The sequence below is a fragment of the Notolepis coatsorum genome (genome assembly GCF_963971535.1).
Source record: "Notolepis coatsorum genome assembly, chromosome: 5".
Taxonomy (NCBI): Eukaryota; Metazoa; Chordata; class Actinopteri; order Aulopiformes; family Paralepididae; genus Notolepis; species Notolepis coatsorum.
The window spans coordinates 197,850,988-197,877,744 of record NC_140169.1 but is presented as its reverse complement, the minus strand read 5'-3'; the positions used below and the strand labels follow the sequence as shown (position 1 = coordinate 197,877,744).

General features: G+C 46.0%; 1 protein-coding gene across 1 annotated transcript in view; it reads right to left on the bottom strand.

Moving 5' to 3' along the window:
• Positions 1–26,757, bottom strand: part of LOC311228505 (beta-1,3-galactosyl-O-glycosyl-glycoprotein beta-1,6-N-acetylglucosaminyltransferase-like) — a gene marked incomplete at both ends in the record, with an annotated part of 67,759 nt that overhangs the window by 32,600 nt on the left and 8,402 nt on the right. The window lies entirely within an intron of this gene.

The following is a 26,757-nucleotide window of genomic DNA, read 5'->3' as shown; positions in this document are numbered from 1 at the left end:
TGGTCAATTGTGTTGCTGTCGGTTTTGTTTCATCAATAAATGAGGCAGAATACACTGTGAATGTATATTTTTTTTGTTTAATGCACTTTGTTCTCGCTTGAAACAAATAATGAATGCTAATGTTTAGTAGTTGCAAGGCTATTTATTTTATTTATTTGGACGGAGTTGTTAAAACTCACTCCACTCAAATCAATAGTTATAATTCTACTCAAAATCTAATTTAAATCGACGTGGCTGTAAGGAATGTTGCCAGCCAGTCAAAACAAATTCCGGACGACTCACCAAGGACGAACCAGAGAGCTGCTGATAAGACTTTGCAGTGAGACCCCCCCCCCCCCGGGTGCTCCGCGCCAAACATGGCAGCGGTAATACGCATACGTCTGTCTCAAAGCTAGTCCTGCATGTATCAACAAATGCGCATGTTGGTGAATTTATGACTGTGTGCCATTATTACTATCAAATGTAATAATTGTGGAATATTACTATAATGAGCTGTATGTGTATGAACCAAGCATCCTTTGTGAAGCACTTTGGTTGACAAGTGTCATGTTTAAATGTGCTATATAAATACATTGGATTGATTGATTGATTGATTGATTGATTGATTGATTGATTGATTGATTGATAGAGGGGTTTGTGTTTTTGTGCAGGACCCCCCGTGTTGCGCAATGCTGATGTAGTGATGATTCTCTCCTCTGACCAATCAGTGGTCTGAAGTGTTTCATTTCTTTTTGGTACCTCTTCTACCCGCTAGGAACCCCGACAAAGCAGGTACAAAAAAAAGTACCTGGTACCAGGTACCATGGACATTTTGGCAATGGAAAACCAAAAAGTCAAGAGTAGAATAGAGTTGAGTCGGTACCATGCAGTGGAAAAGCGCCATTAGAGGGGTCTCTGCACATCAGCGTATTGGTCTACCCTTTACCCTTTTATCAGGTTTTATCCGCTGGACATGTCTGAGAATTCTGAGTGGGGGAGGTTAATTGATGCAGGTGCAGATGGTCTAGTTGATTTATCTCTCCTTTATTTCCACAGTGAGACTGCGACTCTTCTCTGACACACACATGGACCATGAAGCAGAGCGAGAGCACTGGAGCTCACTGGCAGTAGACAGCCAATCCAGGCTTTGTTTTCTTATATTTATATTAGCCTTTTGGATTTTGTATATTTAGTTGAGTTTGACTGGTGGATGCTGTTGGGTTCTGTTTGATAACTATTCAAAAGCTGACAGCGGAAGATGATTCCCAGGCTTTTGTTGAGATGTTTTAAACAATGGCTAGACTGGCCGGATCATGAATGGCCGGTGGGGACTATGTTGATTTGAATAGGGCTGTTTTCGATCGGGTGGGTCACACACTGGTTCCGACAAACCAAGTTAGGGCCCACGGACCGGCCCTTTGACTACAGCCAGCAACCGAGGGATGCAGCAATGTACTGTTTACAACCAGCCACCTCCATGGCGGCGCAGGTGGTAGCAGTTTATCGAGGGGCTCTCATTTGGGACGCCAGAGTGGGTGTGCTGTCACCATCCAGTGGACCTGGAAACGGCTGTCACCTTAGCAGAGGATTATCTCTTCCTCCATCCACCAGGTGCAGAGTGGAGCATCCATCAGCGCTAGGCCCATTCCATTCCATCTGGGGGGGAAAAGAAAATCCATTCCTTGGCCTCGTACTAGGTCCCCCCCGGTCTCTTTTGCCAACCGCATTCATTCACTGTATGCCCTGGTATGTATGTGATAAATAAACTCTTGAATCTTGAATATCTTTTCTCCATGTCCCAGTCTCAGCTTCTGCTTCAGACCCACAGGGCGATCCTCAGATGCAGGGCAGGAGTGCTGGAGGTGTGGTCAACCCGGACACTTAAGAAGAGAATGTCCAGTGATGAAAGTCGGCCAAGTTGTTGGTCTGCCAGCGCCCTCTCTTGGTCCAGTAGGGGCTTACAGCATACTGACAATAGTATAAGGGGTTACACTCCAGGCTCTGCTAGATTCTGGCTGTACGCAGTCTATGATACATCCGGACCTATAGTAAGGATAACAATCAATTCAAACATGTACAACTTGATTGACAATGGTTGGAGATCAAGGTTTTAAACTATCTTGGAGAATCTCAAGCTTTAAGGACCTCTTCAGAGCAAACTCAAGGGATGTTAAGGACCAGCCAGTCACTAGAACAGGTTCCATAGGTACAAAAACTCCATTCCAATAATGATAGTATAAGGAGGTAGCTTATCAATAAGGGCCTTAAAAGTGAACAAATACCAGTGTTTGTTGCACCTCTCCATCAGGACCAACCAACCTTCTCATAAAGGACACAGTGATGAGTGTTGTATCTATCTAATTGGAATTATTACTTACTGTATGAGCTTAGCTCAGATGTCAATAGAATGACAGGTTAGGCTATAGACTTGCAGATACACAGACTGGATTTGAGTTTAGCAGATCATTGGTATTAAAATACCTACTCTAACCTAACTCATCTTAGATGAATAGATATTCATTTGCATCATTTTCCTCTCAATTCCCTCTCTGAACAGGGTCAATGAGTAAAGAGGAAAAGAGGTCCCCTCTTCTTGGTTTTGGTCCGTCTCTCAGGTGACTGGGACGGTCCAGTCCGAAAAGGCTTAAAACAGTTCAGTGTCTTTGAAATTAGTCTTTGGTTCTAAATCTCAACCAGGTATCGAGGTAGCTAGATTGTCAGGCAATGCCACAATGAGTAACCATAGATTTCATCATAGATCCATAGAATTGACACCCCACTGTCTCACGCCAATGTAGAGATAAGACTCACAGGTAATCATCAAGAGGTACTAGGAAGTCCTCTCTCTCTGTTGGTGCTCGGCCATCTCTGGCTCTAAACTCACAAATCAACTGATCTCAGGTCAGATTGTCTACTGGGCCCTCATTTATCAATAATGCGTAGAAAGTGTTCTATTTTTGTTCCTACGCACAGAATTTAGAATGTCTCTACGCACAAACAAATTGGGATTTATCAACCGTGCGTGCACAGGTCGTATGCACACTCCATGTTGATAAATACCATTGTTCTTACCATCTATGCTCGTGCATGATTATCCATATGGTAATGAAATACCCCCATGGGATGTGAAATAATGGACTAAGCCGAGCGAACTATGGGAAACTTCACGGAGCGAGATTGATCATGGAGGTCTAGCTGAGGAGGGAGCTTGTAGACTATATATCTTCTGTGCCAAGGATGTTGACTGACCCAGTCCTGCTACAGAACCAGCACATTGACAGAAATAAATTACAAGCTGACCCAACATTATATTAAGCACTGTAATGACTGAAATTAACAAGTTGCTGAAGCACACTGTATGTGCAACCCAATGGAGAATACAAACTCGTAACCACTATTTTTCGCTTGCGTTTTCCATATACCATACATATACTGCAAATAAAATGCCTTTTTTCAAGTTAGATTAAGACCTTGCAGGCGGCTGGGTGGCGCAGCGGACATTGCGCTCGTCACCAACGCAAGAGACACCGGGTTCGACTCCGGCTGTCGGCGTTGCCTCCGGCTTGGGCCAGCCGCCATTCTAATTCAATTGGCAGAATTAGCAGGTGGCAGAATTTCTCCGTGGCCTGGAGTGTGTCACTGTTTGCTTTGAGAAAGTAAACAAACACTGCCCCTGTACACACATCTGTAAAAGACTGTACATATTTAAAGCCACCTATGGACTCGTTGCTTACTGGACCGGCTAGATCTGTGTTAACTAGCTCAAGTGGTACCTTTACTTTTTCTGTGGGACTTCTGTTTCTCGATTGAGTGAACTTCCCCTTTATGCACACTTCACATTCTTTGTTCGGTCTATGCTTTTCACCGTTAATGTGCATGCCTTCTGTCACTGCTTGCAGTTTCAGTAAATCCTCGTAATTACAATGACCCATGATCTCATGCCATGTCTGAATATCGTGACTGACAGTCACATTACACATATCACTATTATTACACTTATCGTTATCATTACACTCTGTTTGTAGATAATACATTCTCTTGTACACCTCTATGTTAAATATCATACCGTCAGGCTCTACAAGAACATCTTTACCTTCATTGAAGAACACTTTGGCACCGTTCGCAGTAGCAGATTTTACAGAGAATAGTTCTTGTGGGAATGAGGGTACGTAGAGAGCGTTCTTTAACGTCACTGTACACCGGCGCCCCTCACTGTCTATGAGGCATACCTGTGCGTCTCCTCTCCCTTGTGCAAACCCGAAAGTGCGCCCCGTACGTTGTCTGCGCCCCGAAGATGAAGTCCTCTCGTCTCGCTGCTCTCCGGGCGTCGTCTCGACTCGCCTCACGTCCACCGTTGTTGCCATCTTGTCCACAGCCGCCATCTTGTCCATGCGCGTAACGAGCGCTCTGGTCGCGTTTCTTTCTACACACTTTGTCTGTGTGCCCCGTGCTCTTACAGAAGCTACACCAAACAGTCTTTGTGCAGTTATCTTTCCGGTGCCCTTTTTCTCCGCATAGCCAACACGCCAGCTCCGTCGGGGGTCTGGTCTTCTCTCTCGGTGCCACCCGGGCCTTCAGCACCCTCTCTCCCGCCTCCGCGGCGACTGGGTGTGTGTCTTCTGAGGCCTCAAAGTTCCGCAGCTTGGCCTTGAACTCCCCCAGCGACATGTCCGCTGAACCGTGTGTCACCAGTAGTGTGAACTGTTTGTACAGCTCCGGTTGTCGTCTCATAACCATCGCCATCATTAGTCCATCGCTCGGTGCTTCTCCTGCACTCTTACGCGCCGTAATGATCTGCTCGGCCCTGATGACGTATTCGGTCACAGTCTCGGTGTGCGCTTTCTTCAGCACGTCAGTGTTATGTAGAGGGATACGATTCGGGGTCTTCCTCTTCTGATATAGTGTTCTCTCAACACTTTCAGGGTCTCTCTGCCTTTGTCCTTAGTGTCGCGGAATATCAGCCCCAAGCTTGTAACGTCTAGCAGTGGTGCTAACTCGCAGTATGCGTCTGCATTTTGCTTGGTGTCCAGGGCTCGCGCGGCCGCCGTTACTTCTCCCGTGGGGGCCATCAAGATGGTTGTTTTCAGTCCCACTCCGTGCATGCAGCACAACATTCGCTCTTCCCAGAGCTTATAGTCCTCTGCCCTTCCGTTGAACGAAGGCCATTTGCTCCTTCCTTTGGTCGCCATCCTCTTTTGATAGTAGGCGTAGCTTTAGCTCCCGTTAGCCTTAGCCATGCGGTGCTCCCAGTGCTAAACTGGCCTATACTTCAGCTAAACTTGCTACCCTTATTATTTCGCCCCTGCGTAATCTGGGCCCATAACCTGTTGACAGAGTCAGCTGTGGAGCGACAATAATTCATGACGACAAGGTTTTTCTCTTTAGCCTTTGGCATGGTTTATTCACATTGCACCCAACAGTACACGAGACCTTCTCCTTATGAGAGGCGACGGAGGAAGAGACAGAGGGGGAGGTAACAACTCCTTTTATACCTCTTACCTGGCGTCAGCTTCAATAGCTACGCCTATAGCGCGCTCTTGTGGAAACAGTTAGGCAGTTACATGCAATCATACATAACACATAACTTCAACAATGGCTTCAGTGGATAATCAGGATCTGCATTTAAGTGATGTTTTAATTACAGATACCCCACTAATAACATTACAATTGAATTAAATACAATTAGGCCTGAATGAGACTCCGGCAAAAACCGGCACCAGCAAAAACATTATCAGCCAAAATGTGCATCGCAGATTATCTGTACATTGACCGAGTGGCCGTTCACATAACTGGATTTGTTTATTGATGGAGCTTTGAAAGCTACACGGGTATTGCTCCGATGATGATGGGTAACCTGGCGTAAAATCCTCTCTTGGCCTCGGCCTGCTGTTATTATTGATATATGGATATTGTATGTAGTTGGGGGTTGGGGAAATTACGACATCCAACACTGTTCCACGCCCCAATTTGGGTCCCAAATTGCGGTACAAATCAAGGAGAATGTGTCTCGAGTAGCGGTGTGTTCTCTCGGCAAATAGACTGCCCTATATCTCTGTAAACATCTGAGGGCACACCACGAGAAGTATTCCTATAATAACGCTATGAACCAGGCTGAATTCATTCGGAAATACCTATTCCAAATGTTATTTATAGGGTTTGACAATCATTTGACTAATGTCGCTATTTTACAATTAACTATAATGAATTACGGGTCATACAGAACACGTCAGTGTTGAAACGAATGCATGAAAGTCCGTCTCATGGTGCAGTCTTATTGCATTATTCTACCGCTGGGCGCCATGTACGCACGGTCTGAGCTGTGTGTAGATATACGCACAATCTCAAGCACATGTTCAAAAAATGCACTTCTTGGGGACTGTAGGGTAAGCACTTATTCCCTCCCTCCTGAACATTTATGGAGATGTATGGGCCTTTTAAGTCAGTGATAAAAGTGTCTTTCAAGGATAAGTGAGCTCCTGCACTGATCATTATAGTTCAATATTCAATATTTGATCACCAAAACCCCCCAAAAAGCATAAAAAGGGGGCCCCCCGCCCGAAAAAGGGCCCTTAAAAATCCCGCTTGCGCGCTCGGTTAATATATACACACAAGTGTAGTGCCCTTTTCAGCCTTTGAGCACCTGCCCCTCTAAAGTCCTGTGCACGTCCCTGCTTAGGGCCTATACTTCGAAAGCATGGCGTCTCCTTTCACTGCTACGCAGATGACAGCCAGATTTACATGCCAACTTAAACACTTTGCTTAGAAATTAGCATACGCACGGTTTACGCACATATCTGTGCGTACGCACCATTGATAAATGAGGGCCCTGGAGCGCACTCCTGCCATTCCTTTGTCTACAGTAGCTGTTCGATGTCTTTCATGTCTATGTAAGTGAATCCTTTAGGGCCGATCACAATACCCCCACTTGGCCCTACCCCTCCATTTTGCTCATGTCCTGATTATTTTGTGGGCAGTGGTTCCCAAAGTGTGCTGTGCAGAGGTACTGCATATGGGGCATGAAAAAACATATATATATTAATTTAGCCTACCAAAACTGATAAACGCCAACGTCCACGTGTTATTCTTTATACAGAGCACATTCAGAAGCCTAAACTAACTTTTTTTTAAGGCCTAATTATTTCACAGTAGCACATGTTAATTTGCCAAGCTTTTGTTTGGGAACCACTGGCCTAGGGGAAGTGATCATCTAGCCTTCCAGCTGGCCCTCCAAACTGAGTGTTTTCTGATGCTGACTCGAAACAGAGGGGTAGAAGGGAGATAGGATGTGAGGGACTTAGGTTTCGGTTTGCCTTTGAGGAAATACACTGAATCACGTGTCAAATCAAATCAAATGTATGTGTATTAGGGTTGTCACGATACCAACATTTTAGTTTCGATACTATACCAATATTAATTTCGATACTTTTCGATACTTTCGATACTTTTCCTCAAAATCAGGGAAACACTCTCAGATGTCATTTTTGTTCTTTATTTTAAAACACAACAATGACGAGAATAAATAAATTAAATTAAAAGCAATGGCATTCAAAATGCTGGAGAACTTTTTTTGCACTCAAGACAGTTGCTGTACAAGGTTTCTGAACCCAGCTTTCTCAACTGTATATATATTGGAACTTGGTCCATACAGATGAACTCTGCGACTGCCCTGTTGAGCCTTTTATCATATTTGGACTAATTTGTGTACTTAATATGCTGCTAAAAAAAAAAGAAGTTAGGTTGCTTCTGAGTGGGGGGAGTCACTCTGTGAGCCAAATGCAGCAGACTTCTGTAGTTAAAAAAAATTCAAGGGGTAGAAAAAGTATGGTTGTATTATTATACATTTGTCATAGCAGAGGGCCTCAATTAGTTTGAGATACCATAAGTTACCTAGAAAACATTTTGATGAGTGAGACTGATTATAGCCTATCATAATCTAGAACTAGGTTATGTCATATTGTAGGCTGTTTAACAAAAATAAAATAGATTTCCGTTGTCTTTATACAGTATGTATGAACCATTAATGGGCAATTGTCAAATGTCTCTGTATAAATCATGTTTGTGACTAAGCCATAGAGATGTTGTGTTTACTAGCTTTCAGCACGGCAGTTTAGGCTATTATTAGGCATTTTTTATTTTTTATATTTATTTTCTATTCTTGCGAATAGCATTGTGGACATTTTCTAATGCTCGTATAAGGAACTGTAGTCACAGGGGCCGGCATGGCTCGTCCAGCGAGTGTTGGCATCCACGGCATGACCGCAGCGCTGACAGGAGCCACTGCGGCACGCGATGCCGGCCACCACAACCATCTGCAATCGCAGTGAGGATCTCCATCGACCGGCGCCGGCTGGCTAGCTCCGGCTAGAACCATAGCTCGCCAGCTATACAGGCCAACGCCAGCCGAGTTCGCCCCGTGCAAAATGTGCTGGCCAGCCAACGCTGGTCAACAAAGATCCTCACCGCGACTGCCGATGGTTATGATTAGGGATGTCCGATATTATTGGCCTACCGATATTATCGGCCGATATTGGCATTAAAATGTGATATCGGAAAATATCGGTATCGGTAAAAAAAAGAAAGAAAAAAATAATATTTTTTTTTCTTTTTTTTACATTTCTATAACCTTTATTTACCCAGGCAGGCAAGTAAGAACAAATTCTGATTTTATTTATTGTCAAAAGTATGCAAAATGTTGTGTTAATTCAACAACAAGAGATATGTAATGTTAATTACCTGAAATTATTCCGTTTTTTGGGGGGGAAACCCTGCATATATCGGTATCGGTTCGTGTTTGTACTGGTTTTGTCATTTGTCACGAAAAATGTCAACTCTCTACTGGTTTATGATCGCCAAGCACTGCTTGATATCCGGCTTGCTAGTGAAAATCTGGCCAAGTTTGATCTGGGACATAAAACTTTTCCTCCGCCGCTTCTGGCAGGAATACCTGGCTCACCTCTACCGGGCATCGGCTCCTCCTCCCCGGCTGAGGCGTCTCAGACGCCGAGGTAAACGCAGCGGCCGACTGGTGAAGCTAAAAGCCTCCCTGAAACTTTCTCCGGGGTCTATATTATTGACTGGATATGGATCGAACCATCGCTCTGCTGTTTCCCGTCGCTCTCTGGAGCCTGTCGGCACCTGGCTGGTACCTGTCATCACCGGCGGGGATGAGGAGTTTTATACCCGCAGCCGCCTCTGTTCTCCCCGACTCCACAGAGGAGTGGTAAACCCCCGCAGCCTCAGGCCTCTGGCCCGGGCACCTCGGACGGCTCGGCCGGTCCCAGCTCCCGCCAGGATAGCCCTGGTAAATGCTAGATCGCTAGCAAATAAGACTTTTATCTTGAACGACTTCTTCACCACCCGTAACTTGGATTTCCTGTGCATCACAGAGACTTGGCAGAGCGTTGGTGAGTCAAGCTCTTTTTCTGAACTTTTGCCACCTGCGTGCACGTATTTTAGCGCTCCACGGACGACTGGCCGAGGAGGGGGAATTGCAACAGTGTTCAAGCAAAACTTTGACTGTAAACAACTGTCATCGGTCTCATTCTCCAGCTTTGAGCTGAACATGTTTGAACTGGATCGCTATCCCCCTGTACTGTGCGCGGTGATTTACAGACCCCCAAAATACAATAAGCACTTCATCACTGACTTCTCTGATTTCTTGGCTGAAATTATGCCTAAATATGACTGCGTCTTAATCCTGGGTGACATGAACATACACGTGTGCTGTCCTTCTAAGCCATTGGCTAGAGACTTTTTAAATCGTATTGACTCATTCGATCTTGTGCAGTCTGTGTCTGGTCCCACACAAGAACACGGGCACACACTTGATCTTGTCTATATCATATGGTCTACCCGTTTCTAATATTGAAGTCTGTGATGCTTTTTTCTCTGACCACATGCCTGTTTTATTTGATGTAGCTCTCCCATGCTGTATTGACAAAACATCTGCACCGGCCCGCCGATGCCGTATGTTTAACCCTTCCACTGCTGTACTTTTCTTGTCCGCTTTTACTAGCGCTACTGTAACTAGCTCAGCTAGCCCTGTGTGTGTTAACACGGAGGAATTAACCAGGTTTGACTCCACCTGTCTGGAGATCCTTGATACCGTCGCTCCATTAAAAACCAGGCGCTCCAAACCTAAACCTGAGCCCTGGTTGAACGACAGCACTCGTGAAGCCAGACGAGAGTGCAGGAGGGCTGAACAACAGTGGAAAAAGGACAAGCTGCAGGTGTCTTTCTACATTCTGAGGAACAGCTGGTGTAGATATCAGCAAACTGTTAAGGCTGAAAAAACAAAGCATTTTTCTGATATAATTTTAAACAACTGCCACAAGCCTTGTGTTCTTTTTAAAACGATTAATCATATTCTTGATGTCCCCCAGCCTGTTTGTCTTGAAGCTTCCACTGAAACATGTGAGCTTTTTATTCAGTTTTTTATTGACAAAGTTGCCAACATTAGAGCTAGCACGTCCACCCCTACATGTGACCATTCTACTACTACTGTCACCTGCCCTGCCACCTTTAGCCAGTTTGAGCCTGTGTCCCTTGCTCAGTTAGAGGAAATTATTACCCAAGCCCTCAGGCTCCCCCCTAGACGTCCTCCCCCCTCACCTTATTAAAGAGGTCAGCAGGGTCATAGGACCAAATGTCCTAACAATTATGAACAACAGCCTTGCAGGTGATATACCTGTACATTTTAAACATGCTGTGGTGCAACCGCTTATTAAAAAGCCTAGCCTGGACGCCTCTGTCCTCTCTAATTTCAGGCCTATCTCCAAGCTCCCGTTTTTATCCAAAATGTTGGAAAAAATTGTACTTGTCTAATTAATGTCTTTCCTTGACACACATGGCATTCTGGAGGTCTTCCAATCTGGTTTTAGAGCACTGCACAGTACAGAGACTGCACTTTTAAGAGTTTTTAATGATATCCTTCTCGCCACTGACTCTGGTGACTCCCTTATCCTCATACTTTTAGATCTCACTGCTGCCTTCGACACAGTGGATCACAATATTCTGCTCTCCCGTTTGGAGCACTGGGTTGGCATTAAAGGCCAAGCCCTGGAGTTTTTTAGATCATATTTGTCTGAGAGAAGTTTTTGTGTTAGCCTGGGCGACGCTGTATTCTCCACAGCACCTCTCCCCTGCGGGGTTCCCCAAGGCTCAATTCTCGGGCCAATTTTATTTGTGTTGTACCTGCTCCCCTTAGGGCCAGGCACGTGCACACATAGAGGCCAATGGGTGCTTGAGCACCTGCCTTTTTGAGCCTCATCAAAAAAGTGCCCTTTTTGAAAAAGAAAAATCTTTTTTATTCTTTTTTTTCTTCTGTTAAGCATATAGACTGCCCTTCCAACTGAAAAAAATTCAGGATAGAATCAAAATATTAGGTAAAGAGAGAGAGATGCCCCATATTCCATTGCAGTTTGCACGGCCTCCTCAGCGTGCCTCTCCGCGGACCTATATATTTTATGCATAGCGTGGGTGGTGATGATGATGATGATAGAAACCGCTGTGGCGCATACAGTTGAATGCTGGTATTATACTCATTGAGGGACACGAAGAAGTCAAGTCCGATGGGATTTGGGAATCTCAAATACAAATCGGGATTGGAATAAAAAATGCACTTCTTGGGGTCTGTACGGTAAGCACTTATTCCCTCCCCCCTGAACATTTATGGAGATGTATGGGCCTTTTAAGTCAGTGATAAAAGTGTCTTTCAAGGATAAGTGAGCTCCTGCACTGATTATTATAGTTCAATATTCAATATTTGATCACCAAAACCCCCCAAAAAGGATAAAAAGGGGGCCCCCCGCCCGAAAAAGGGCCCTTAAAAATCCCGCTTGCGCGCTCGGTTAATATATACACACAAGTGTAGTGCCCTTTTCAGCCTTTGAGCACCTGCCCCTCTAAAGTCCTGTGCACGTCCCTGCTTAGGGCCTATACAGTGGCGTCGCGTGGGTAAAATAACAGGGGAAGTAAAAAGAAATTATTAAAAAAAAAATTATTAAATATTTTTATTAATATTTTTTTTGTTTTTTTTGTTTTTTTAAGTCAAGTAGTCACCATGTACACTACAGTATGGCTCGGCGGCCAGTCAAACTTTATTTTTATTTATTTAACAGATTGCAGAATGGGTACAATACAGTACGGCTCAATACACACAATTGTATAAGGGGATGCAGACCAGAGAAAGACGTTTGTCTTGTTTAAATCAGGGTCATTAATACTGCTGGAGCATTGGTTAATTTTTGGTCCGATTTTTCCTTGCACGATTTTGCGGGCCGCGTGGGAGCAAATTCGAGACACATATTCGGTTGCAAAAAGGTGTCCCACGGTCTCCTCTATGGCCGTGAATATTTTCACGCGGATCGGAATCACGGCGCGCCCGTGGGACACTTTTCCGTTTCGGCGAGTTTATTCCACGCTTTCTGTTTTCCTTTTCTAAGCATTTTTGGGGCTACATGTGAAAAAGTTGCGGCACGCCCAGATGTTTCCACGATAGAAAGCTCGCGTGGATCCCATAATAGGCTCACTTAATACAGCGTTTTTAAAATCACGCGACATTTTCAGGGTCGCGAGGCGACCTTTTCCCCTCGTTTTCGATGATGGAAGTGATTTAGGAAAAGCTTCGGCACGCCGAGAGGTCCCCGTGGATTTAATCTCGCGAGGATCGGGGCAATATTCGGCCCGTGGGAACAGTTACGGGTTAATACAATGTTCAGAGTGCAGAGGGGAAAATATGCTGATTGTCTTCCTCCCAGCCCCGTTTTAAACTTTTAGGGTGTGGCAGTCAGCTTGAATCTGATTGGCTAGGATCGGATTTGGACTCTATAATGCTGGAAGCCTGGAGAAAGAGACCTACCTCCTGCCTCTCTCCTATACTAGCTGCAGTGAGCACAGTGAGTCTGACAGTGTGTTAGAGGGAGTGAGAAGGAGAAGAGGGAGACATTAAAAAAAAAAAAAATTATAACGAAGATGCACAGATGAAAAAGAATGTAAACTATATTAAAAAAAAATTATATATATATTTTTTTTTTTTTCATATTTCATATTTGATATTAATTCATATTTTAATATTAGGGAGGCATGGCTTCCGTTGGCTTCCATAAGGATTCGCCACTGGGCCTATACTTCGAAAGCATGGCGTCTCCTTTCACTGCTACGCAGATGACAGCCAGATTTACATGCCATTAAAAAGAAACACTAGCAACCCGGTAAAACCACTATTAGCATGCCTTGACGATGTTAAGGCATGGCTGGCATCAAACTGTCTTTGTCTCAATGACAGTAAAACAGAGGTCATGGTGTTTGGTCCCAGCTATGGTCATGTTCCTCCTCCTGGTGACTTGGGCCCTCTTGGGTTTTTTGTAAAGCCAACAGTCACCAACCTAGGGGTAAAATTTGATTGTGACCTAAAGTTGGACAAGCAGATCAATACTGTGGTGGGAAGGAGCTTTTTCCAACTTAGGAGGCTGTCCAAGGTCAAACCTTTTTTATCCCGTTCAATTTTTGAAACGGTTATCCATGCTTTTATGACCTCTCGCCTTGATTACTGTAATGCCCTGTACATGGGCGTCAGTCAGGCCTCCCTCTCTCGTTTGCAGTTGGTGCAAAACGCCGATGCCCGTCTGCTGATGGGAACGCGAAAGCGGGAGCACATTTCCCCTGTGCTGGCTGCCCTCCGCTGGCTTCCTGTGCGTTTTAGGCTTGATTTTAAGGTTTTACTGTTTGTTTTTAAATGTTTGAACGGCTTGGCACCGGGTTACCTCTGAGATCTGCTGGAACCCTATGTTCCTCCAAGGTCCCTCAGGTCCTCTGACCAGCTCCTCTTGGCCGTTCCAAACTCCAGGCTGAAGCTTAGGGGGGACCGTGCTTTTGCAGTGGCAGCCCCAAAGCTCTGGAATGAGCTGCCCCTGCATGTTAGGCAGGCCCCCACTCTGCAGGTGTTTAAATCACGCCTCAAAACACACTTATTTGCTCTGGCTTTTGTTTTTTAAACCGTTTTTGAGAGACTGGCCTTTTTTATGTGACACATTGTACTGTTTTATTGTGTGCTTTTATTCAATTTTTATGTTTTATGTTTTATCCTATGTTTGTGGACCACTTTGGTCAACTTTGTTGTTTTAAATGTGCTATATAAATAAAGTGGATTGGATTGGATTGGATTGGATATCGGTTGATATCGGTTGATATCGGTATCGGAAATTAAGAGTTGGACAATATCGGTATATCGGTATCGGTAAAAAAGCCAATATCGAGCATTATGATAAATAACTAGTCGCGGTGAGGATCTTTGTTGATTGACGTTGGCTGGCTAGCACACCCCGCATGGAGCGAACTCGGCCAGCGCCAGCCCATATAGCCAGCGAGCTACAACTCTAGTCGGAGCTGGCCGGCCGGCGTCGGTCGACGGAGATCCTCACTGCGACTGCCGATGGCCACGACAACCGGCGCCGCGTGCCGCGGTGGCTCCTGTCGGCGCTGCGGTCGTGCCACCGATGACAACGTATGCCAGCTCTCGTCTCAACTAGAGTTTGTTGTTCTTCATTCCAGAAGGTTGCTTCAGGTAAACTAGCGCAACGTCACCACTGACAGCAGCGCTGTGCTCCAATAGGAAGGCATTCGCATGCATAAATGAATAAATAAAAATAAATGAAAAAGTACAGTTTTTCCCCCAAATGCAGTATAGTATCATTTCGAACACTCTAGTACCGCGGTACTATACTAATACCGGTATACCGTGCAACCCTAATGTATATAGCCTGAAATCACAACGAATTGCCTCAATGGGCTTCACAGATCAACAAGTAGCATTCACAATAGCATTCACAAAAGACCAACATAAAATCCACAATTTTGCAACACCCCCAGACTTTCCCCAATGAAGATAAGATAAGTGTAACTTTTTTCCAAAGGTGATCGCAACTATTTATACTGCTTTGAATCAAGAAGAAATGAATGGTTTTAAGTATCTTTTTGGCAGCAGACACAATGGTTATGTCAGTTTAGCGATCAGATACGGCAAAACTGCTCAACCGGATGAACCGCACATTCTGGGTTCTCCGTTCTTCTGAACACAAGAAACCAAGCCTATACTTAAAGGTATTGCACACCTGACACCTAACACCAAACAGGTGGCAATCAAGCCTACACACCTGCCATGCAGCATGGCAATTAACTGGTGTTTAGTAGGGATGGGTACCTTTCACATTTAAGGGGAGACCACCCACCTAAAATACCATTTTCCTGATTATGGGGCAATTTTGAGATTTTTGTATAATGTTGCCCCTTTACCAGTGTTAATTTTGTCAACTAAAATGGTGACGAAAGATCTTCTTCACCAAAGGTTTTTTTCATGATGACAACGAGACGTGACGTCACGTTATTGAATACCATGTGACGCTAACGAGACTAAATTATTATTGTTGTGAAGGGCCAGATTAAACCGAATATATATATTTATTTATATATATATATTTAATTGTATTTGTATATTCTCTAATATTCCCTGATATCCCTTGTATATTCCTTGTACAATATGCATTGAATATCCATTCTAGCCTACTGAACATCCCACAATAGTCTCCATTCTACTATTGGTCGAGACCTTGGTGCCAGGCTGCCATACCCCTCAGACCCAGTTCAAACGTACCGCTCCACATGTACGAACAAGTCCTAGTTCCGCGTAGGAATCTGGCTACCGCACCACTAATGGGACTATTTGTTCATAGTGCGTATATATACTGCGCTACTAAAGTAGGACTTTCTTTTCAGTCCAGTTTCTTACCCTCCAATAGAGTCACAGACGTAAAGCCTCCCCGCGACGCCACGTGTGGGAGTAAGGCCAAGTTCGCCTACCATCGGTATTGAGACATCGTGTATATTAATATTTGAATAGTCATATTTGGCACTATATCGTCGAGTTGGACGTAGTCTATTAAGCTAATAATAGTCTGTTAATATATAGTGCTTCGTGCGGTGAGAATACTACCGTAGTCCGTACCCCATCGTTTCGGGCAGAGAACTGGCTGCTTACCCAGGGTGGTTGACCCCATGTGAAGCTGCACCCGAGGAGCCCCAGAGCCGACGAGCGAGTGGACCTGTATACCGGATTATTCTACCGACGACAGCCCGCCTTCCCAGGCACGGATTATGCTTTGTATACTTTGATTATTCCATGGATAAAGACCCCCGACACTGCCGTGTGTTGGAACCCCCCCCCCTGGAGAGGACGCAAGGTGAGGAGACGCTCTGCAAGACGAGGTCGCTTCACGTCTCTCCCCCGTGGACCGGAGAGAGCCGGCCCACAAAGAGTCCACCTGCTTTCATCTGTGGTCCAAGGATCACCGGCGCATTGAACGGCACTACAGTGGGTTCACCTGGGATACCCTTGGCCGGACGAGGCAGCCGGATTCTACCCCCCCCCCCCCTCCTACTCCTGTCGGCTTACAAGCGACCGGATTAACCCCCTCTAGTGTATCTAGTATATAATCATTAAAGTATCATTGCTGTTATTCCTTAACTATTCCAGGTCGTATATTTACCACCTGCGCCTTCAGAGATTGGACATTCTCTATTGATATACCGACGAATACTCTTTGCCATAAAAGTGCATACTATTTCAATTCATAAATGTAATTAAGTGATTAAGTGCTTGTTCTACACACCATCGCTGTGTAGAAATAAAGACCTGTTTCGACTTCGTACATTTGTGTTGGATCCGTTTCATCTACGTGAGAGTGTTTATGATAATATATTTATGCCGTGTACTGGGTGGCCGAATATTAAGTACAAAGGTAGTGGTAGTAAGTATCATATCTAGTAATACAGTCAGGGAATTGTACCCCTCAGTTACAATTGGTCCTTCGAGCCGGAGGGTAATTAGTGTAATATTAATATAGTGTTATTAATATTGAAATGGCCTATGATGAACACTCCACGAAACGATCCTCCTAACCAACGCCCGCAGCGCGAACGACGGCTCCCTCAGTACTTAGGGGCTTACGCTGTCAGTCAACAACCTAGTCTTCTACTAACAGTAAACGCGGTAAAACTAGAAAGTAAAAGTATGTCTAACCCCAACGCCCAGACTACCCCGACCATAGAGGCCCCTACGGGCTCTAATGTAACTGACCAAGTTCACGGTGGGGACCAGTGGGAACCAGACATGACTTCACACCCCGCCAGTACTGAAGAAGTAGTCCCCGATGAGTCCCGGGAGGAATACAACGCTACCGAGAGAGAACTCGGCACGGAAGAAGACGGGGAGAGCACCGTGGAGATAGAACTCCAAGGCTCCGCAAGGAGTACCCCGAGGGAAGGCTCCCCTATACAACCGCCTTCTCCCAGCGAGGCAGAGAGGACCCTACAGCAGGCCTTCCTCATCAGCCTGAACGCCGCTGCTGAACGCGACCGACTGCAGATCCAGCAGCGAAGCGAACACGAGCAGATACGTCTAGAAATAAGACGCATTCAGATGGAAGAGAATGTGGCCCGAGAACGAGCCGGTGCTCAACGGGACGCAGCGCGCGACAGACAGCAGTCGCAACTAATAGAACAGCTGATCAGACGGACAACACCCTCTCCCTCCGCCAGAGGCTCCAGGAACTCGTCTAGACACACCTCCAGGGCGGCATCCCCTAGCCGAGTAAACAACCCTGAACTTGACCAACAGACGAGGTCTATACCCCCCACAGACCACCTCCCCCCACCGGTCCAAGCGAGACCTAGCAACCGGGAAGGAGCAGCATATCCTGTGGAGAGGCTAAACCAGAGACTACAAGCACTGGATGACCTAACTGAAGACGAAGAGGAAGAGGAGGAGAACCACGCCCGAAGACAGCACAGTACTCTACCGGACCAGGAGGCCCGGTACAGCCCAGGCTATACTCCCGCGGAGCTGCGCTACAGACCCCCGACTCTATACCCGGGTGAGCACGACGCACGACCCGCACCGAGGAACAGCACCTGGACAAGCGGGCCATGGTACACTGCCGGTACCAGCCCATACCAAGGAGCGGGAGGAGACTCGCCTAGGAGGCCTCTCCCCCAACGCTCGCCGATGTATCCACAGTCAGCGTCATACATTGGCACGCCTATGGTACCCGACTTCACCCAAGAGAACCGGGCCCAGTATACAGAACTCCGCATGTGTCTGGAGACCATGTTGGTGGATGTATTGGATGAACGCCACAAATACGCCATCCTACTGAAGCACTTAAAGGTACCCCGCGCACATAATATAGCGCTCGCCTACGCGACTTCCACCACCCCATACACAGCAGCGCGGGTAGCATTGGACCAGAGGTATGGGCGCATATGGGATTACGTGATCCAGGAGATCCGACACATCGACCGCTTACCCCCAGCAATAGACAATCGAGCACTGGACGACCTGTCCATCAGAGTGCAGTCCCTGGTAGGGATGTTGGGAGCGCAAAGAGAGAAGGGGAGGCATGAACTTTACGCCAACTCAAATGTGGAAAGGATCCTGGAGAAGCTGCCGCCCGCTCGTCAGGAGCGCTTTAGGCGGCAGAGGGACCACAGAGACCCGAATGGCCCCGAACCGAACCTCCTCGATCTAGCAGACTTCCTGGCGAGAGAAGTCAGCAGCCTACGGCTAGATACATTCGGACGGAGCACCCCTGGCTCCAGAGAAGGAACCAGACGACTAAATGATGGAAGAAGATCGGTGACTGTGATGCACCAATCGGAGTCAGTACCGAGCAGCAGGAGCCACAGTACCCCCTCCAGAACGGAGAAGTGGAAGATAGTGTGCCCCTACTGTGAGAAAGAACACTGGCTAGCGCAATGTGACTCCTTCCCCAAGCTGAACGCGGAGGAAGCAGGTCAATGGATAAAGTCCAACAAGCGCTGTTTTCGCTGTGCGCGCTCACACATGGCAGCCGAATGCCGCTTAAAGAAAAGGTGCACCAAGTGCGATGGAGCCCATCTGGACATACTTCACGACAGTAACAGACGGCGCCCTTCACCTGCACCATCCAGCCGCAAAGCGAGCGTCATGTACATCGATCCCGCCAGCAGCAGTGGAGCCCGAGTACTCCTAAAAGTAGTGCGTGTGACACTAAGCTACCAGAATAAAGTCCTGGACACTTACGCCGTCCTCGATGACGGGTCAGAGAAGACCCTGCTGCTCGCCTCCGCTGCGGCCCAGCTAGGGCTGCGGGGAAGCAAAACCCAAATGACAATTCGGACAATAAGACGAGATTTGAAGACGATAAAGGGCGAGAATGTCTCATTCTCTATCGCAGCAAGCGGCCAGCCTGAGCGACGGTACCAGATTGCAGACGCTTTCACCAGCCAAGAAATAGGACTGTCGCGGTACACATACCCCGTCGCCAAGCTGATGGAGAAATATGCACATCTGCGCAAGTTACCGATCCCGCTCATAGACAATGCTATGCCGACCCTGTTGATAGGCTCCGACCATGCAGACCTCATTGTCCCGATAGACCGGGTTCATACCGGACCCCGAGGCTGTCCTGCAGCAGTCGAGACCCGTTTGGGATGGACTCTCCAAGGCCCGCTCGCCAAATCTCTCAACCGAAGTACAGCCACTAGATGTCTCCACTCCCGAGTCACAGAGGGAGAAACCGCACTCCTGCAACACGTAGAGCGGCTATGGACCTTGGAACAAATGCCCTTTAAGAACGGAAAGAAAGACATTCGCTCTAAAGATGACATTTACGCCATTCACCTCCTCGAGACAGGGACCAAGAGAGTCCCGGTCAACGGCGTGTTGAGATACGCCACGCCACTCCTGCGGCGAGAAGGAATGCCTACTTTCCACGCCAAGACAGACGCCACAGAACGGTACCTGCTGAACACGGAGCGGCGCTTAGCCAAGAACCCCGCCCAAGAGAGTGTATACCGCGCTGAGATTGAGAAGCTCATCACAGCGGGACACGTCACAAAGATGGACATTAAAGAGGCTGACCAGACCACTGAATCGTGGTACGTGCCCCACCACAAGGTCCATCACAACGGTAAAGACCGCATAGTATTTAACTGCAGCTACCAGATCGGATCCCAAAATCTGAATAAAGAGTTACTGCCTGGGTCTACAAACCTGAGCACCAGGAGTGATGCACTTGTTTGGTGTCTGAGAAACTGTGTTTCATTTGCTTTAATTGAGCTTAGGTTCTTAAAAGCTTGATGGTTCTACGTTTGTTTGGGTTATACTTTAAAAAAGCTTTTGAAGTTATACTTTAAAAAGTTATCCAGATGCCTCCTAAGAAGAAAGAGATGGATCCGGAGAAGGAAGACATATCGGCTGTCATGAATAGACTGGAAGAGATGGAAATAAACATCAGTGCAAACATGGACGAAAAAATGTGTCTGATGCAGAACAAGATTGCAGACCAAATTGACGCACTTCGTAAGTCAATAGATGGCAAGATTGACAAAAAAATGGACGCACTACGTGTGTCCATAGATGGCAAGATTGACGAAATGCGTGTGTCTTTGGAGGCGAAAATAACGGCGGAAATAACGCAAAAGATTAAGGACACAAAGAAGGATATGACGGGCTACGTTGACCAGAATGTGGGTGTTATGGTACAGAGAATGACCGACATCGAGAGGAGTGTGAAGGAAAGAACCCCGCAACTCAGTCCATTTGACCCGGACGTCTCCTTGATAATTGTTGGATTACCCCAGGAGAGTGACGAGAGCAGCGAGGACCTGAAAACCAATATAGGGGCACTGCTGCGTGATGGCCTTGGATGTGAACCAGTACCTGACGTAGTCGCGGTGGAGCGTCTCCGAGCCAGGGGAGCTAAACCGGGGCTCGTGAAATTGGAGTTGCGGTCTCTACGTGAGAAGATAGCAGTGCTTCGCTTGAAACGCAACCTTAAGGAAAATGAAAAGTACCAGCGTGTTTACGTGTCTGCAGCGAAGTCACACACAGAACGGCTGGTTGACCTCAACTTCAGAACGCTTCTTAAAGGAATTCCAACAGGGAAGGAATACTTTCTGACGGGGAATGGACGCTTAATGAAACGGTCCCCACCTGAAGAGGACAGTTGAGAAGGGCAAGCCCAGCCCCTGGTATCTGTGAGTAAAGAATTTCGACTAGTACACTGGAATGTTAATGGGTGGACATCATCAAACCGTGAACTTAGAACTGTACTGCTAAACTCCTTAAAGCCAGATTTTATTTCCTTGAATGAGACTCATCTTTCTACAGACTTGCTTGAGTTCAATGGCTTCACCTGGTTTGGCTATAATCGGGTTGCTCACAGAAGAGCGGTTAAAGCCTCTGGCGGCGTTGGTATCTGTGTAAAGAACACTATTTTTGATACATTCTCAGTTATTATTGTGGACAAAGCCTACGATGGAATTCTCGCTCTACGCTTTGAACACCGGGAGACAAAGTATTCTTTCATTATCATTTCTTGTTATTTGTCTCCGGAAACCTCACATTGGGGACGTAATGCAGACTTTTTTTTTAACCATTTACTGACGTTATTGTATACAGTTAATGCAGATGCTATTTATTTGTGTGGTGATTTAAATAGTCGCATTGCAGATCTGAAAGATTATGTGGAGGCAGATGACATCCCGCCTAGATCCGCTTTAGATCTGACTGTAAATAAACATGGACAATCCTTCATTGAATTTTTAAAAGACTCAAAATGCTGTGTAGTAAATGGGAGATTAAACGCTGACAAAGATAATTTCACTTCAATTTCTATAAAGGGAAGAGCTGTTGTGGACTACATTGTAACTCCTCACGTTGACTTGAAATCATGCATTGAATTTAGTGTTTATACACCATCTGAACTTGTTGGCTCTGAAGGTGCAAATCTTATTGATATCCATAGTAGATTACCTGATCATTCAGTACTATGCTTACACTTTCGGGCCGGTGACTCAGTTAATATCCAGAGCATGGTTGAACCCCCGCAGCAAATCAAACCATGTAATAGACACCTGCCAGCTAATTTTCTATCCTCTGAGATTTGCCAGGGGGTTTTACTAGATGTCATGGAGCTCTTGAATAACGGTCCGAAAAACCAGGAGAATATTGATCTCGGTTACAATAACTTATGTAGTTTTCTGCATAAAGAAATTGGTCGACACTGTGCTACAAAGAAAGGCGGGTCGCCCAAAAAGTATTTTAAGACCAAACAACCTTATTGGAATAATGAATTAAATGGGCTATGGCTTAATTCAAGGGCAGCCGAAAAATCTTTTTTAAAATGCAAGGAACAGAGTGTGAGAAGAGACTTACTGAATGAATTTAAAGCTTGTCAAACTAAATTTGATAAGAAACTCAGATTTTTCAAACGCCGTTTCAAGAGAGGACAAGCTCTCCATATAGAACAACTACAAGTCAGTAATCCCCAGCAATTCTGGAAAGAAATAAATAAACTAGGACCCAAAAAAACCCAGACAGTCCCAATGGAGATTGTATTGGATAATGGTGAATCATGTTTTGAAACTGAGCAGATTCTGAAAAAGTGGGAAACCGACTATAGTAGTCTGTATGCTTGTAGTAGTCACCCTTTATTTGATGATGGTTTCCTAACAGAAATATGTAAGTTAAAATGTGAGGCCGAACTTGGGATGAGCAATAGCCCTACAGGTTGTGAATTATTAAATAGTGACATTACGTTAGACGAGGTACAGAGTGTAGTGGACAGAGCGAAACTGAAGAAAGCTATGGGTATTGAGGAGTTGTCGAACGAGGTCCTTAAAACTCCCTATCTGCTGAATGTATTACACTGTTTATATCAAACTTGTTTTAACACAGGCACCATCCCCTCGATATGGAACAAGTCCATTATTAAGCCCATCCCCAAATCTGCAAAAGCTGACCCTAGAGTCCCACTAAATTACAGAGGTATTAGTTTGATCAGTACAGTTTATAAATTATACTCAAGTGTTCTTAATAATAGATTAAATAAATACTTAGAATATAATGAAATGTTGGTGGATGAGCAGAATGGGTTTAGGGCTAAGAGAGCTTGTATTGATCATGTTTTTGTTTTATCATCGGTGGTGAGAGCCAGATTGGACGAGGGCAAGAATACATTTGTTTGTTTTGTTGACTTTAAAAAAGCCTTTGACTGGATTAATAGAGAGCTTTTGGACTATAAATTAATCTGTTCTGGTATTGATGGACTATTTTATAAGGCTATCAAAAGCCTGTATAAGGCCCCATCTGCCTGTCTGCAGCTGAATGATGTTAGGACCGGCTGGTTCCCCACCCCATTCGGTGTAAAACAGGGAGATGTGCTTTCTCCTACTTTATTCGCCCTTTATGTTAACGACCTGGCGCAAGAAATCAAGCAAGCCAATCTTGGTATTCCAATAGATAATATAATCCTAAGTATTTTATTGTACGCTGATGATATTGTTTTGTTTGCAGAAAATGAAGCAAATTTACAAAACATGTTGAATATTATGAGTTCTTGGTGCATGAAATTGAGACTTGCGATTAACAGTGAAAAAACACAGATTATGCACTTTAGGAAAAAACACGAACAGCAGAGTAGTCATAAGTTTCAATTTGGACCAACGCCCCTGATTTACACACATTCTTATAAATATCTTGGTTTCACCTTTAATGAGTACATGTGCTTCATAGAAGGAAGGAAAATAATGTCTGAGTCAGCAGGAAGGGCGTTAGGGGGCGTGTTGAGTAAAATGAAAGTGTGCACTGACCTTGGGTTTTCAACATTTACACAATTATTTGATTCAATGGTGGGTTCTGTTTTGTTTTATGCTGCTGGAGTATGGGGTTTTGATGATGCACCTGAATGTAATGCGATCCAGAACCGGGCCATAAGATATTTTTTAGGAGTCCATAAATACACACCAAAAGGGGCTATAGAAGGGGACATGGGGTGGGATTCTTGCTTGGTCAAGCAAAAAGGTGAAATGGTGAGGTTATGGAACCGCCTGGTCCAGCTGCCAAATGGCAGGGTGACTAAAAAGATTTTTAATTGGGACAGAGCACACGGTCATCCCTGGTCAAGAGAGATGTCTATGATTTTTTCTTCTACTGACTTGAGTATGATTTTTATGAACAATTTGCAGTGTAAGGTTCACATAATTAAAACAAAATTATCAACAATCCATCAGGATAAGTGGAAGGTGGAGATTTTGAAAAAACCTAAACTTAGAAAATATATTGCAATTAAAAATGAGTATTTTACTGAACCTTATGTAATGTTAAACTTAAAGAGAAGACGGAGGTCTCTGTGTGCCCAGTTGAGGTCTGGCACCCTGCCATTGGCTGTGGAAGTGGGTAGATTCCAGGGTAAACCTGAGGAGGAGCGGTTGTGTGTTCTGTGTGATCTGGGAGTGGTGGAGGATGAATATCATTTTGTTTTTTATTGCCCTTTGTACACTACTTTGAGGAGAGCTTTATTTGCAAAAATTCAAATTATAAACCCAGATTTGTTTTGGCAGTCTGAGAGCTGTATGTTGAGTTGTTTTTTTGTGGAGGACATCTTTGGTTTTGCAGGATTTTTGGAGAAGGCATGGCACCTGAGACAAAACACACTGTATCCTATATAATTGTATTTGAATTCACCTTGTTTTTCTGTTTATTTACATTGAGTACAGCTTGTGTTATATTACGTTTTATTGTATTTTCTTGTATTTTCTTTTTTTATGGCCATCTTGGTCTGACATTTGTTAAGTAATGGGTAAAGTATATTGTTATATACTTATTATTATGTGTCTTGTAAGCCCATATGGGCTGGGCATACATCTGTATGTAAGACACGAAAATAAAAATATCAAATCAAATCAAAAAAAATACTGCCCGGTCCCACACTCGGCCCCTCCCTACTCGGCGTTCTACTCCGCTTCCGCCAGGAAAAGGTGGCCATCAGCGGGGACATTAAAGGAATGTTCCTGCAGGTGAGATTAGTAGAGGCGGACAAGCCCCTGTTACGGTTCCTATGGAGAGAGAAGCCAGGAGATGAGCACCCAGCCATCTACCAATGGGAAGTCCTCCCCTTCGGAACGACGTGCAGCCCCTGCTGTGCGACATTTGCACTACAGAAACATGTAGCAGAGGACCCAGCAGCGGACGAAGAGGTCCGACACAGCGTAAAGAACAGCTTCTACGTAGACAACAGTCTACAAAGCCTTTCAACCCAGGAAGAAGCCGAGGCTCTCCTGATTAAACTCTGCACCTCATTGATCAAAGGCGGCTTTGATCTCAGGCAGTGGGCCAGCAGCGATCCGCAAGTACTGCGCAGCCTCTCCTCCGAGGACAAGGCAGCCAGCAGCGAGACCTGGATGGCTACAATCCCGGGAGAAGCCCAGGAGATGACCCTGGGATTGGTGTGGCGATTCAAAACAGATTCGCTTCACTACAGACACAAGCCCCTGACTACGGAGCAGGGAAGGCCGGCGGCGGCGCCGACCACCAGACGGAGTGTGTACACAACACTCGCCCGACAATATGACCCGCTAGGATGTATTCTACCGTACACCACCAGGGCAAAAATGATTGTACGAGCATTGTGGGACAAGGACCAGGGCTGGGACGACCCCATTCCCGCACACCTTGCATCCACCTGGAGAGAGTGGGAGATGGAGCTCCACTCACTCCCAGGCGTTAATATGCGCCGAAGCTACTTCCCACCCACGGTGAGGCCAGAGACATGTAAAATGGACTTACACGTCTTCAGTGACGCCTCAGAGGTCGCATACGGATCAGTAGCCTACTTGCGGGCCCAAGACCAGGGGGGAGAGATCTACACAGCATTTGTCCTAGCCCGCTCGAGAATAGCCCCACGCAAGCAACAATCTATCCCACGTCTAGAGCTCTGCGCAGCCCTAGCCGGAGCGCACCTAGCCACGCTCATCCAACGTGAGCTCACCATACCGGTGTATAGAACAATCCTGTGGTCAGATTCCACGACGGTACTCGCCTGGATCAAATCGGACTCATGCAAGTACAAAGTCTTCGTGGGAGTCAGAGTCACCGAGATTCAAGACTTAACCGAAGAGTTAACCGGAGAAACAGAGTGGCGCTACGTTGATACAAAACAGAACCCAGCTGACGTCATCACCCGGGGGATGCCCCTGGATGACCTCACCCGTCGCAATGTCTACAGTGACGGCCCCGCATTCCTAAGACTCCCGGAAGGACAGTGGCCCATGCCTATCCCGAGGGAAGCAAGTCCAGAGGAGGTGGAAAATAAGAAGTCTGTGTTCTGTGGATTGAGCACCGTAGCCTCCACCGACCCTAACATAGACGATTGCACGTCCATAGAGAGTGCACAACAAAGAACATTCGTGCGGTACCACCCGGAGTGCAAGTCCCCCGCTGATATGTCAGCAGCTAACTACGAGGAAGCAGAATTGCTTCTACTGCAGCGAGCCCAGAGAGACTCGTTCCCCGATGAATTGGCCTGTCTACAGGGAGGAAAGCCCGTCCCATCCGACAGCAGATTAATTCACCTGGCCCCCGAGAGCGACGCTCATACCCTCATCAGAGTGGGTGGTCGCCTACGCAGAGCCCCCAATCTACCGGATGACATTAAATACCCGATCGTATTGAACAGCCGACACAAGGTCACAGAGCTGATTATAAAGAAATACGATGAGGATGTACATCACGCAGGAGCAGAAAGAGTCTTCGCGGAAATCAGACGTCGTTACTGGATCCTACAAGGAAGAGAGGCGGTACGACGCTTCCAGCGAACATGTCTAGACTGCCGCAAGTGGCGCGCGCAGCCCAGCATACCAAGGATGGCTGACCTTCCTCCATGTCGCCTCCGAATCGGTGAC